The sequence below is a fragment of the Physeter macrocephalus genome, chromosome 15, assembly GCF_002837175.3.
Source record: "Physeter macrocephalus isolate SW-GA chromosome 15, ASM283717v5, whole genome shotgun sequence".
NCBI classification, from domain to species: Eukaryota; Metazoa; Chordata; class Mammalia; order Artiodactyla; family Physeteridae; genus Physeter; species Physeter macrocephalus.
The window spans coordinates 61,680,191-61,693,326 of NC_041228.1; positions in this window are offsets into that span (position 1 = coordinate 61,680,191).

Here is a 13,136-nt window from a genome sequence, read left to right on the forward strand (position 1 = left end):
GAAGCCCTCCTAGAATATTTTTTTTGTTTTAAAATATACGAGAGGAAAAAATTTTTATATAAATCTTCCAAATGGAATGATTAATCATGCATTTTATAAAATGTTTATTTTGTTCAAATAAACCCAAAGTAGAGAATAAAAGTGAAAAACAGAGTGGAAAAAACAGTCATGGTATTAAGTTATCATTGTCACTCAAACTGGAATATAAAGTTTCAAAAACTTATTCTGGGTTAAAAATCACATATAAACATTAAACAAATATTATGTCTGTAATTTAAATGGCACTTTTTTCTAAATATTCTATAAATAAATCAAATAAGTTCTATACGTTAAAAGCAAATTGAATAGAAATTTGTTGTCAGCGTGAATATTTGAGGGGTTATATGGAGCATTAAAAAACTGGTGAAAAGTTATGGGTCACACATGCGTCATGTCCTACATACCATTTTCCTGGGTCTCCTCAGGCCTTTCCATAAACTTCTAAGGATTACAAACCCTGCTTCAGACACTAACTATACCATTCACCTTGCCATTGATTATGATACCTGATACCTGCTGCCACACTTTTTCAATATCCTTATTTCAATGTTGATGTTTTTATCTATTTCATTATTGGGGCATTCTGCTGTCTCTTACGCTCCTGCCTAATGCCACTTACCTGCCTTAGAAAGACTTGTTGTCTCACTCCAGTCATCTTAATATCATGTTCTACCGGATGCTTACACCACTCCTCTGCCCCTCACAGGCAGTTTCTAGGACAAGCCAGCTTGATAGTTCTCACTGTGGTTAATATTTCCATCCCCATAGGCTTTCAGGACACTGTAATGATCACAAATGTGTATTTGATTGATAATTGGTAACAAAGACAAATTGCACGTGGGACAAACTGGAGGCAAGAAGACTATTTAGAACTCTATTTCCATTATCAATTTGAAAGATAGGCCGGAACTAGGACAATTTTGGACTCCAAGTTGTTGACTCTTCTACCATCATAATCCTGCCGCTCACTAGGCTACATCTGATTTCCATCTGTTTTGCTTATCTTTTGAGGTACCAGATGGTCCTAATGTGGTACAATTGCAAAGCCTGACTTTTATCATTTCATTAACATTTTCCATGTCCCTGTAATTTTTGGCTTTACCTTTTTTCTAGTCCAATTTATATTGCCTTGAAAAGTATTGATTGCCGATTGCCTATAATGGCTGGGATAAAATAAACGATAGTAAATTAGCTTATACTGGAGTTTACATAAAGAGAACTTCTGAGCATCCTTCTATTTATTCTAAATAGAAACTTTCCAGTATTAAGAGATAACACATATGTTGTAGACTATGGTAGCTTTTGTTTTATTTACCCAGGATGCTCTATCATTCCTCTACTACTAGAAACAATAATGTCTTCCTTTTGGAGAACTTCTCCCGATCTCCATGAGGTTTAAGCAGAGTTGTCAGTCACAGTATCATGTCCTTCATTCCCCAGCAGCTATGACAATGGGCGGGTTACCTAAGGTTAGCCAGTCAGGATATTCCTAATTCAAGAATGGCCACTGAAGCCAAACAGTGTCTATCAAAACAGTGATTCCTCAGAAAATTTCTGTTAGAGATAGTAGGGAAGGCTTTCTTTCTCATGGGGCCAGTATGCTGAAAGGAATAAGCCTGGAGATGTTTGCTGACATTTCACCCAGCCATAAGATAATAAGAGGGAATTAGGTCAATCTATAAAGAGCTTCAAAACAAGTAAATATGAGACATGGATGAAAAAGTTATTAAAAGTATCTGTGCCTCTAGAATCAGCACTGTTACAATATAAAATGTAGACCAAGATGTCTGGGTTTCAATTGAATTTTAATAGAATTCAGCAAATATCTATGTGCCAAGAACTATTACATGTTTGTGTGAAGAAGACTGCAATTAAATTGGTTCCAGGAGCCTGGGGCCTGCATGCTCCCAAAGCAGGCACATTTCCTTTCCAAGCTTCCAGCCAAGCACAAACTTAAGTGGAGGTTCATGAGCCACTCTTTCTGAGAAGGCTACTATAAACTCACATTAGACCCTACTAGGATACCAACCGTTCCTACAATCATCAGTTCCCCAACCAAGGGTGTCAATAGGCTCCTGGATTTGGAGGAAGTTCATATTCTGCAAGTCCATATTTACATTCCACTGCCCACAATCCACAGACAGATGTCTAAAGAGAGAACACCACCACTGAGCAGAGGGGCATCTTTCCTATCCACAGCACAACGCTTTCACCTTTCTAGCTTTATCTTGCTGCCCTTATCTATCAAAAATATCCTTGTTTAACTGCACTTAGCATTTCTACCCCTATGCAATTTCCCCATAAGCCCTAAAATATTGACAGCTAATCAAAACTCAAGCATAGTATAGGTTACTCTGAATTATTTTTGTAAAATGGGTAAGGATGGGGGTAAATGCCATTTAATAAGCATACTGACTGGCATGAGTCCCACAGGGAGATATCTAGGTAGAAGGTAGCATCTGACCCTTTTTACATTACATGTGTGATCTGACCAGTGAGAAAAAGTAGAATGCCTCCCAGGTCTTTTTCATTGTGATGGAGGTCATTCCCCCATTATTTTCTGACTTCTTCAACTTCCACACAAGGGAATTCACTAGATATTTCAACACTGCCTTTTACTCTCAGCCCACAGAGACCTTACTCTTTACTTTGAATGCCAGTACCCTTTCCTGGAGGTCAAATTGAGGGAAGCTCTGTAAAACATCGTATGACTCCATGGCTGGCCTACTTCCTATCCCCCTGGGAAAGGCCCGGCCCGGAAAAGTAATTGTGGTAACAGGACTCCTATCCTGAAAATGATGCCAAGTGTATTAGAAGCATTCATCATGTGAAGAAACCTGACTTTACATAGTACGTGAAAATTTTCTGTATTGCCAGAGTATTCTTAACACCTTTTTCTCGATTCAGGGACACACCCCAGGCAACCTAAAAACCTGAACCTAAGGCTGTCCACCTGCTTCAGAATTTATCCTGATTGTCCTGTTTTGAGCTCCAGGGTCACGTACACTCCGCCTTTTCTTATCAAGGATACTTTTCATTTTATCTTTTTGGGTTCTCTTGTGCTCATACCACACAGGTCAATGTCACTCTAGTCCCACACTGGAGCCAAGGAAAGACCACTGGACCACCTACTTGCCCCAGAAAAGAGAAATACATGTTTTTAAAAAATCCCCTTTAACATTTTCAAAAATATCTTGAATGTAATTGAACTGAATGAGGATTTCAAAGAAAGACTTTTCTACCAGTGACGTCTTGGAGTCAATGAATATGATTGCATCCATATCTCTTTGACACCATCAAGATGAAAACTAAGTGCAAAAAAACCCAAACTTCACAGGATTAGATGTGCAATTGGTAAAGCAGGCGTGGAGAATGCAAATGCTGCCAGACAGTTTCCAGAGATGGCATGTCTCTATTGCCCATTCCCTTCTTATATCCAAAATCCACAAAAAGTGAGAATTACTCCACACTCACAGAGAAAATATCTGTATTACCCCAACCACATGAGGGGGCTGAGTCAACTGATATAGTTAAATGTAAAAAATCTCTCTAATATTCAATATATTAAGAATAAATATTCTGGTCAATCTATGTATGCATATATCTAAAGCCACTCACACCAAATGCAGACAGATAAACATGCACAAAGAGAAAGAATTGGCTCTGGATGCTCAAAATCAGTATTGCTTTTCTTGCTTCTAAGTCTTGCATGTGAATTAAATCTGAGATCAGTGGTTTTGGAAGCACATATATGACCGGCAACCAATCTGTGCATGTGAGTATGTCACCGGGGGAAGGGAAAAAAAAATTTTAATTAGTTGTTCTAGGCAAATCAAGCCACCCATGAGCGTATTTTCTGGACATGGTGGTATTTTTACTGGCATGGCATTACTACATGATGTTATTTTCCTAATTTAATATATTTTTTGAACAAAAGTTTGACTAAAGCAGTTGGCAAAAGTCAGATTTCGTTTCTTCAGTTGAGGGGATGGTTCAGAGGAGGCATCACTTCGGAGCTGTCATGTATGAATGGTTGTAGCTTCTTAAACTGGCTAAGAATGGTGCTATGAGAGTAGCATTAAGAATCCTTGAGTGAAAAAAATGAAACCTGGCAAAATCTGAAAAGCTTTCCAGGAAACAGACACTGTTTTGTATGCCATGCCGTTACTATTAATGATTAGCTCATTTTCCTAAGAAGAAAAAAAATATATATGTTCCAGATAGCCAGTGATGAAAATAATCACCAACATTAACTATATCAGACAGCAACAGTCAGTAAGGTAGTTGGCATTGTGTAAGCACTGTCAAATAGTACAGAAAAATTATTAGACATGATCACTATCAAGAAACTTACAATCAAAATAGGAGAGGTAAAAATATGTAGCAAAGAATCCCAGAAATACTAAGAATACTAAGAAAACAAAGTACTTGGCACCACTGGCAGTGAGTAGGATTTTAAAAAGTGTTTCATAGATTAGTGTTGAATGCCATCAATGGGGATAAGAATAATGGACACTCAATAAATAAGGAAAAGCTATGTGATGGACGTAGATTCTTATGATACAACAGTAGCAGAGTTACAGTGGGCAATGGTCTCTTTTCTGCCGAGCACCAGCATCCCTCTCTCTAAAACTGCCCTTCCCTCACCCTGTGTGATTCTGGAATGCCTTCCCTTAACTAGGGCCACATGATCCAAGCTGGGTACAGAATCAGTCAAAAAATTGGACATATAATTCAACTACAGCCGACCACAACCTCTTCTTGAAATGTACCACCTAGACATAGGGTGAGAGAGGGTCTTTCTTTTTTTAAAGCTCAAGTTGTAAGCCTATCAGCTACTACCTTATCCTCCATGTGGGGAGAACCTATGTGAAGCAGAGGAACAGCCAAGAAGAGAAGGAAGACACACCAAGAAATAGAGTCAAAGTAAGCTTCAGATCCAGCTGCGCTGCATTTAGATTTGCAATGCATACACTGTTTTGTTTCTGTTAGGATAAAAGGTGTTTTGTCACTTGGAACCAAAAGAGTCCCATCTAATGCAATATACCTACATTAAAGTGTGTAGTAAAATCAAGTTCTCACCTTTGTGATCTCTCTTAAATCCCCAAATTATCTCCTATGATTGGCATTTTTGTTACTCCAACTTTAAAGATGAATAAATTGAGGCTCAAAGCAATAAAATATCTTGTTTAAGATCTCACAGGGAAAATGTGGCCAATTTACCTGAAAATTCTGATTTCAAGTGGGATACTCTTTTCAGAATACATTGCTGCTTTAGGATGGAGTTAAGACTCTAGCTCAAATTTACAAAACACGCTATTGTACCAATGTATAGCATGGTGACCTAGGCTGAGCCTACCCTGAAAATGAGGCCAGGAGAACAATAATTGTCCTCATTTCTGGGCAGAGTACAGACTGGCTTTTGCTCAGAGAAGAGTATTTTAGCAGCACCAAGTATGCAGGGCTTTGTTCATGAGTATATTTCTGGGACATCTCAGAAATGTTTTGAGGCGGGTTGATGACTTAGAAGCTGTGTAAACTGTGTAATGAACAAGGAAATTTTGTGTATAGAGGCTCATTTGTACCCACAATTTGGTAAAGCTTGAGCAAGTCAGGTTAAATTTGTCTTCCTCGAATAATCTGTTTGAGTTTTAGGAACTAAACAAAGATGGAAATATATTTACTCAGAAATGTTCCCAACTACTGTTTCTTTTAATGGATGCTTTTATTTGGAATAGAGAAGAAGATATTAGCTAGGAAGAGTTGTACATCTAGAAAAATTGAATGTTTTATGCTAAAGTGTTGTTTAGAGGCAGGATAACCTGGCTGAACTTCAAAATGAAAGATAAACTGGCTATATGATTTTGATCAACCTCTTTGAATTTCAGTTTTCTCGCTCGTGTAATTACCATACTAATAATTACCCTCAGGGTATTTGCAAAGATTTAACAGGTTAATATGCATAAATGTGCATAATTAATGTTAGGATAGTACAAATATTAGCTATATAATCTTGCTTGTGATATCACATTCAACATGATTTTGCTTATAACACTCCTCAGATTGAAAGATTTTTTTTCCAAGTTAAAAAAATAATTTTAGGAACTATTTATTTTAGTTCTTCAAACAGAAAAACTGCCTGGAGATAAGTTCTCTTTGGTAAGTTTATATTTCAACACATGTATCTATTTTATATACTACAGAGATATACACAACATGAATTAAATAAATGCTCTAAGAAAGAACTGAAGTTCTTCAACTTGCAGGCAAAGCTCTGCTCAGGACATAAACCAAAATAACCCAGCCTGCCTGTACAAAAGGACTTGCATGCTCTCCAACAGGTGAGGTCTGGCACTGAATTCTACCACCTGGCAAAGCCAGTGTGGCTCCCCGACCTGGATTTTCTTTCCAGGGTTGCAGTCTTCCAAATCCTCTTCTATCCCCTTACCTCTCAATGTTTGTCAAACCTTTGGACAGCTTTTCCTGCTGGGATTAGAGGCCTGCCCTAAAGCCATGGTTTGCACTAATTAAGGGATTGGGTTAAGAATGAAGAAAGGGGTAGCGAGAGCAGGGCTAATCATGCCCATATTGTCTATCATTTCAGTATTTCACTTTGACTACCCTCTTCTCTTCACTAAGATGTATTCTATCGCCTGTCTCTGGTTTGCGTCCTGTTTTAACCCAGAGAGACTTGCCTGGAGTCAGTAACAGGAGTGTTAACTGTGTGATTATTAGTATCACTGCATCTCATAATTCCTGCTACCCTAAACAAAATTAGGAACCAGTAGCTATCAATCTCAGCCCTGTGCAAACAGGAGTTTTCCACAGTCTTACGCACATTATGATTTGGACTTTTTGCCACTTCTTTGGGAGTCAACCGTACACCATGTCAGTCTCCTCCTGTGCTGGGGAAACACATTACTTCCCCTATTTGTGTTGGCCTCCTGCAAAATCCCTGCAAGACCCAAAGCCAAGAACACACAGATTTTGAAAATACCCACACTAAAGAGAATGTCTAAAAATAATTTATTTCTTTCATCAGTAAACAAGCTTTAATGTTCCTGTTAGCTGTTTCTCCCATATTATAGAAAAAAGAAAAATCATTTCAAGGATAATAAGTTTTCAAATAAAAAAGTAATAATGGTTCTGTGATAGAAAATGTAAAAAAAAAATACAGAAGAGTCTAAAGAAGAAAAAAGACTCATTATATCCATCAAATACACAAATTATTCATTATATCCAGTTCAGAGAACATCAATTTTCATGTAAACACACACAAATGTGTACATTACACTGGATACTTAATAAATCACAACCCATCTCCTTATGGATTTGTTTGGTCTTCACATTGCTGGTGTTCAGTGAATAGCTAAGAAAAGAAAAAGTTGATAGGTCTATCAGGTGTGTTGGGCAAAGAGTTCAGAGCAGGAAGACAGAAAACCTGGGTTTAGTTCCTATTTTTTTTGCCCTTATTTACTGTGTGAACTTGGAAAATTTCTTTGCCCTCTCTGGACTTGACTCACCTGTAATACAGAAGAGCTGAAATTAATGTTCTTTTGAACATCTAAAGAACTAAGATGCAACAAATTGAAACCACAGTGAGATACCACCCCACAGCCATCAGAACAACTATCGTCAAAAAGACAACAAATAATCATTGTTGGCCAGGATGCTGAGAAAAGGGAACCCTAGTTCACTATTGGTGGGAATGTCAATTGGTACAGCCACTATGGAAAAACAGTATGGAAGTTGCTCCAAAAATTAAAAATAGAACTACCATACGATCCAGCAACTCCACTCCTGAGTATATATCTGAAGAAAATGAAAATACTAATTTAAAAAGACATATGCATCTTGATGTTCAAAGTACCATTATTTACAATAGCCAAGATATAGACACAACCTAAGAATATTACTCAGTCATAAAAAAGAATGAATTTTTGTCATTTACAACAACATGGGTGGACCTGGAGGGTATTATGCTTAGTGAGGTAAGTCAGACAGAGAAAGACAAATACTGTACGTTTTCACTTATATGTGGAATATAAAAAATAAAAAAAATGAATGAATATAACAAAATAGAAACAGACTCACAGATACAAAGAACAAACCAGTGGTTACCAGGGAGGAGAGGGGTAGGGGGAAGGACAAGGTGAGGGAAGAGGATTAAGAGGTACAAACTACTAGGTATGAAATAACTAAGATACAAGGATATAATGTAAAGCACAAGGAATGTAACAAATATTAATAACTATAAATGGAGTATAATCCATTCAAATATCTAATTACTATGTTGTACACCTGAAACTAATAAAACATTGTAAATCAACTGTACTTCAATTAAAACTCTATTTTTTAAGTACTAAGATGCTATGGGTCTGAGATTTTCTGAAGTGTTAACATTAAAATGCTAAATAAAAGTTTTAGCTAAGGCATAACAAAACAGATACCACACGCAAAACTGTATTATGAGACAGAGCAACTGATTAAAAACAAAGTGTGTAAAGTGAGTAGAATGGTGAGTAGAATTGCCCTTTGTTTTCTTAGCATGCAGGGTAATATTTTAATTTTCCTTTGGAATGGCACTAAGAGCATCAAGAAGAGTAAGAAATAATAAAAGACAAATAAATTATGTCATAATATGAAGAAGCTTAATTGCTAGGATGAAAATGTTTTATTCATTTTGCTATACACTATGCAGTCACTGATGTTTTTGGTACGCATATGGATGTAAGTGGAATTGTACTCAAGGAATATAAATCTAAATTTATTTTTTCACCTCTCCTTTGTAGCAGGTGCATATTATTGTTGTTTTTGTTGTTGAGTATGGAGGTATACAGGAATGCTCTCTCTTTGTGGCTTTGTCACTTTTTAAGGAGAGTGTTTGCTTGATACCCTCGCGCACATGCACACGTATCAGGCTCTGTTTGAGAATCTTTATTCCTAAAATTGCCAGAAGAGCCTGTGTCTGTTTTAATGCTTTCACTACACAAATCCAAGATCAGTGTTATAACTAGGGATCCAGTATAATCTCCTCTTACCATTAAAATTTCCTTTGTAGAATTTTCCTTACCTCTCTTATTATTCTCCTTCATACTTTTAGAATTCCAAACAGAATCTATCTAATTCAACTATGTTGGTAGCCATAGGACACTATCTACTTAATCTAAGGTTGCAGGAAATACTTCTTAATTAAAATGTATTTTCTTCAAATTTTATATTTTTTGCCACAGTCATATAAAAGTATAGTTTTTATGCTATTTATGCCAATTTATGAGGTGATTTCCTTTTTTCATTCTTATATTTAATCCTTATCTAATAATTTTCTCTTTGAATCCTAAACTAGAAATATATGTATTTCTTTTTAGTCCTTCACCTTGTTCTATTTCTAATGAATTTTTTTTTTCTAGCTGGTCTTACAACACCCCATCTGAAGTCAGTCATATTACCCAATGTTATATGCTGTTTCAGCATCAAGCATACTCCAACGCTGAGAGGTCATATTTCACATGTAACCAGATTCATGTGTATAGGGCTGGGGGACGGGGAGGTAAGGAGAAGAAGGAGGGACTATATATACATTCATATAAGGAATTGGGGCTTCCTTTGGGTTGAAACACCATATAAACACATTATTGTTAGTAAAATTGAAGACCTGGTTAAACTGGAAAACCAGAGTTAAGAAAGACTTTTTGTTTTTAAATATGGAAACAGAAGAAGCCATAACTGAAAATAAAGTGGGGTTCCTGGATAGTCAGTCTCCTGTGTTTTTGGTTGGTGAAAGTCAATGGAATCCTTTCATAGCAAGTGAAAGTTGGCTGGCTACAGGGGCAGCTGACATTGGAAACATAGCACAGAGCTCATGTTTTCTGGAGTTTATTGACTGCTTCCCAATCAGAAGAAATAAACAGAGAACTGGGTTTTTAATTTTAGGATCTATTTGCACCCTATTAAATTAGAGAACCCAAATGACGTCTGCCCAGAGGAACACCTGGCTGCATCAGTGCTTTCTTTCCTAGCCTGACAAAAGATGATTCAGGTCTAAGTAGGCACATTATCACTTCCTTGGCCAGAAGTAACCAGTCACTGGGATGAAACACAAAGTATTGCTGTTGCCATTGTGTTTGTGATAATGTCTTAGCTCTGCCAGCTATGTAGTTTCAATTCAGTTTTAAGAAGTTTATGAGAAAAACAAGGTATGTATTGACAATCACTGACCACCAAGTTTGCTAAACTGTGACTTGAATTGGGGAGCCTACAGCTTCCCCATCAAAATGAGACAAGTTGAATTTCATTTTGAAGTTTATTTTTTAAACTTACTGAACACTTTCCATATATATTATCTTCTTCTATCTAATTTAGATATTTTATCAATATATTTATTGTATGTCTTCTATCTTTAGAATGAGAGCTCAAAGAAAGCAAGGAACTTTTCTGTATTTATAGGGACTAGGATGGTGCCTATTATGTAGTAACTACACAATGAATGCTTTCATAAAAGAGAAAAGTCACACACACACACACACACACCCCTGAGAAAGCTGATGTGCTTGACTTTAGAATGATGAATTTTTAGCAACATATTTGCTCTGTGTTGTCTTACGCCTTCCATGAAACGAATGAATTATTAATACAATGATACAACCTGACATCTGTGAAGCAGCAGGAGGCAATCAAGTGTGGATTTTTTTCTTCTCAAAGCAGCTAATTTATATATGATTTCATGAAGTGCTATAAAATATTTTTAAAAGCCTGTAGGTCATTTGAAAGCCGCCTTAAATATCTGGCTTACATAACTAGAAATAAATCTTAATCAGAAGACAAATAATGATGCCTGGATTTCATAGTTAAATGTTTCTGTTTAATGTAATGTTGAAACAGAATGATGCTGATATTTCACTATCATTTCCTTTTTACTTATGTGGCAACATAAAAGTTAAAAAGCAAGTTTTAAGAGACTTTTTTATTGTAATCTCAGAAAAACTACAATTTAGTGAGAAGATGAAATGATTCTTTAAAATAGAGATTCCCAAGTCTTCCTTCTTGCTCAAATTGAGATTTGTGAAGAAATTATGCTTTTAGTAATGTTTTCATGTTGTGGGCCCAGCTGTCCGTTTAAATTCAAATAACTTCTTCTAAGACACAATTCATAAATTCACAATGTAGTATATTTAATACAAAGAATATGCCCTATATACTGTGTTATTATATATGTATTAAACACATGTATATGTAACATGTGTGTATGTAATATTATATCTGTAACTATATATCACCAGAAGCATGAAAAACAGAAAATAGAATAGACAAATTGGACTAACTTGAAACTAAAACCTTTTGTGCATCAAAAGACATTACCAAGAAAGTGAAAAGTCAATCTACAGAATGGGAGATAGTATTTTCAAATCATATATCTGATAAGAGTCTAGGATCCAGGATATATAAAGAACTCTCACAACTCAACAAGCACAAGTCACACAACACAATCAAAATATGGGCAAAGGACTTGAATAGACATTTTTCCAAAGAAGATATATAAACTACCAATAAGCACATGAAAAGATGCTCAGCATCATTGGTCACTAGGGAAATGAAATAAAAACCACAATGAGATACCACTTTACACCCACTAGTAGGGCTATGATCAGAAAAACAAAAAATAACCAGGACTGGTAAGGAAATGAGAAATTGGAACTATTATACGTTGCTGGTGAAAACGTATAATGGTTCAGTTACTGTGGAACTCACTATGGTAGCTCCTCAAAAAGTCAGACACAGAATTCTCATAACCCATAAATCCCAATCCTCATATGTACCCAAAAGATTTAAAAAGAGGCACTCAAATACATATACACTTATGTTCATAGCAGCACTATCAAAACAGCTGAAAGACAGGAACAGCCCAATTGCCCTTCAATGGCTGAATAGATAAACAAATTGTGGCAAATACACATAATGGAAAATTATTTAGGCATTAAAAAAAGAACAAAATGCTGAAACATGCTACAATGTGGATGAACCTTGAAAATATGCTGAGTAAAATAAACCAGACATAAAACGTCACATATTGTATGATTCCATTTATGTGAACTATCCAGAATAGGTAAATTCATAGATAGAGAAAGAAGATTGGTAGTTGCCAAGAACTGGGGGTAAGGGAGAATGGGGAGAAACAGTTTAATGTGTATGGGGTTTTATTTTGAGATGACAAAAATGTTTGGAACTAGGTAGAGGTTGTGGCTGCACAACATTGTGAACGTATTAAAATGTCACTGAATTATTCACTTTCAAATGGTTAATTTTATGTTATATGATTTTTACCTCAATACATTTTTAAACATCGGTAACCTCAAAAATTCCATTTAAAATATTTAATTGAAAAGAGCATTTCGGCTTTGACGTGTGCTTTTATAAAATAGCTCTGTTGATAATTTCCAAATCTACTAGAACAATTTAGAAGCAAAAACCAAACATTCCAATTTAACAAAAATTGCATCCTTTATTAGTAGGAAAAAATCCTGGACAAAGACATGGATTTAAGTTTGGAGTTCAACTTGCTAGTTTAGAAAACCAATATTTTTGTATCTCAGGGCCCTTATCTGCAAAACAGGAATAATAGTAACCTATTACATTTGCCCCACAAAATCCAAGCAAGAATTAAGCAAAACGAATTTACATCAGAGTGCATTTAGAACTCTAAAGTGTTATATAACTAAAAAATAATATTATACAGTATACAATTAAATATTAAATTCAAGCTTTTGGATAACTTTAAGAAGCAAAAATGTTTTGGAAAAAATGCAGCAAATAGCCAAAATTTGATTTAATTAAAATATATATTGACTGCTACTACATATAAGACAATATTCAGGCACTTAAAATATGAAGAACAAAAAGTCAGAGCAGCCTGCCATTGGGGAGCCTCCCATCTTGCTGAGAGATGTGTAAGAGGGTGTATGCTTAGAGAGGGAGGGCATGTGTTTAATGGTGGGTAGAGAGGAGAAAGACAGTTATCTTAAACCTTATATGTACTGTTTCTCCTCCATGTTTCTATGAAAACTAGCCTAATTCACAGCAAATAAAATATAAGGTCTATA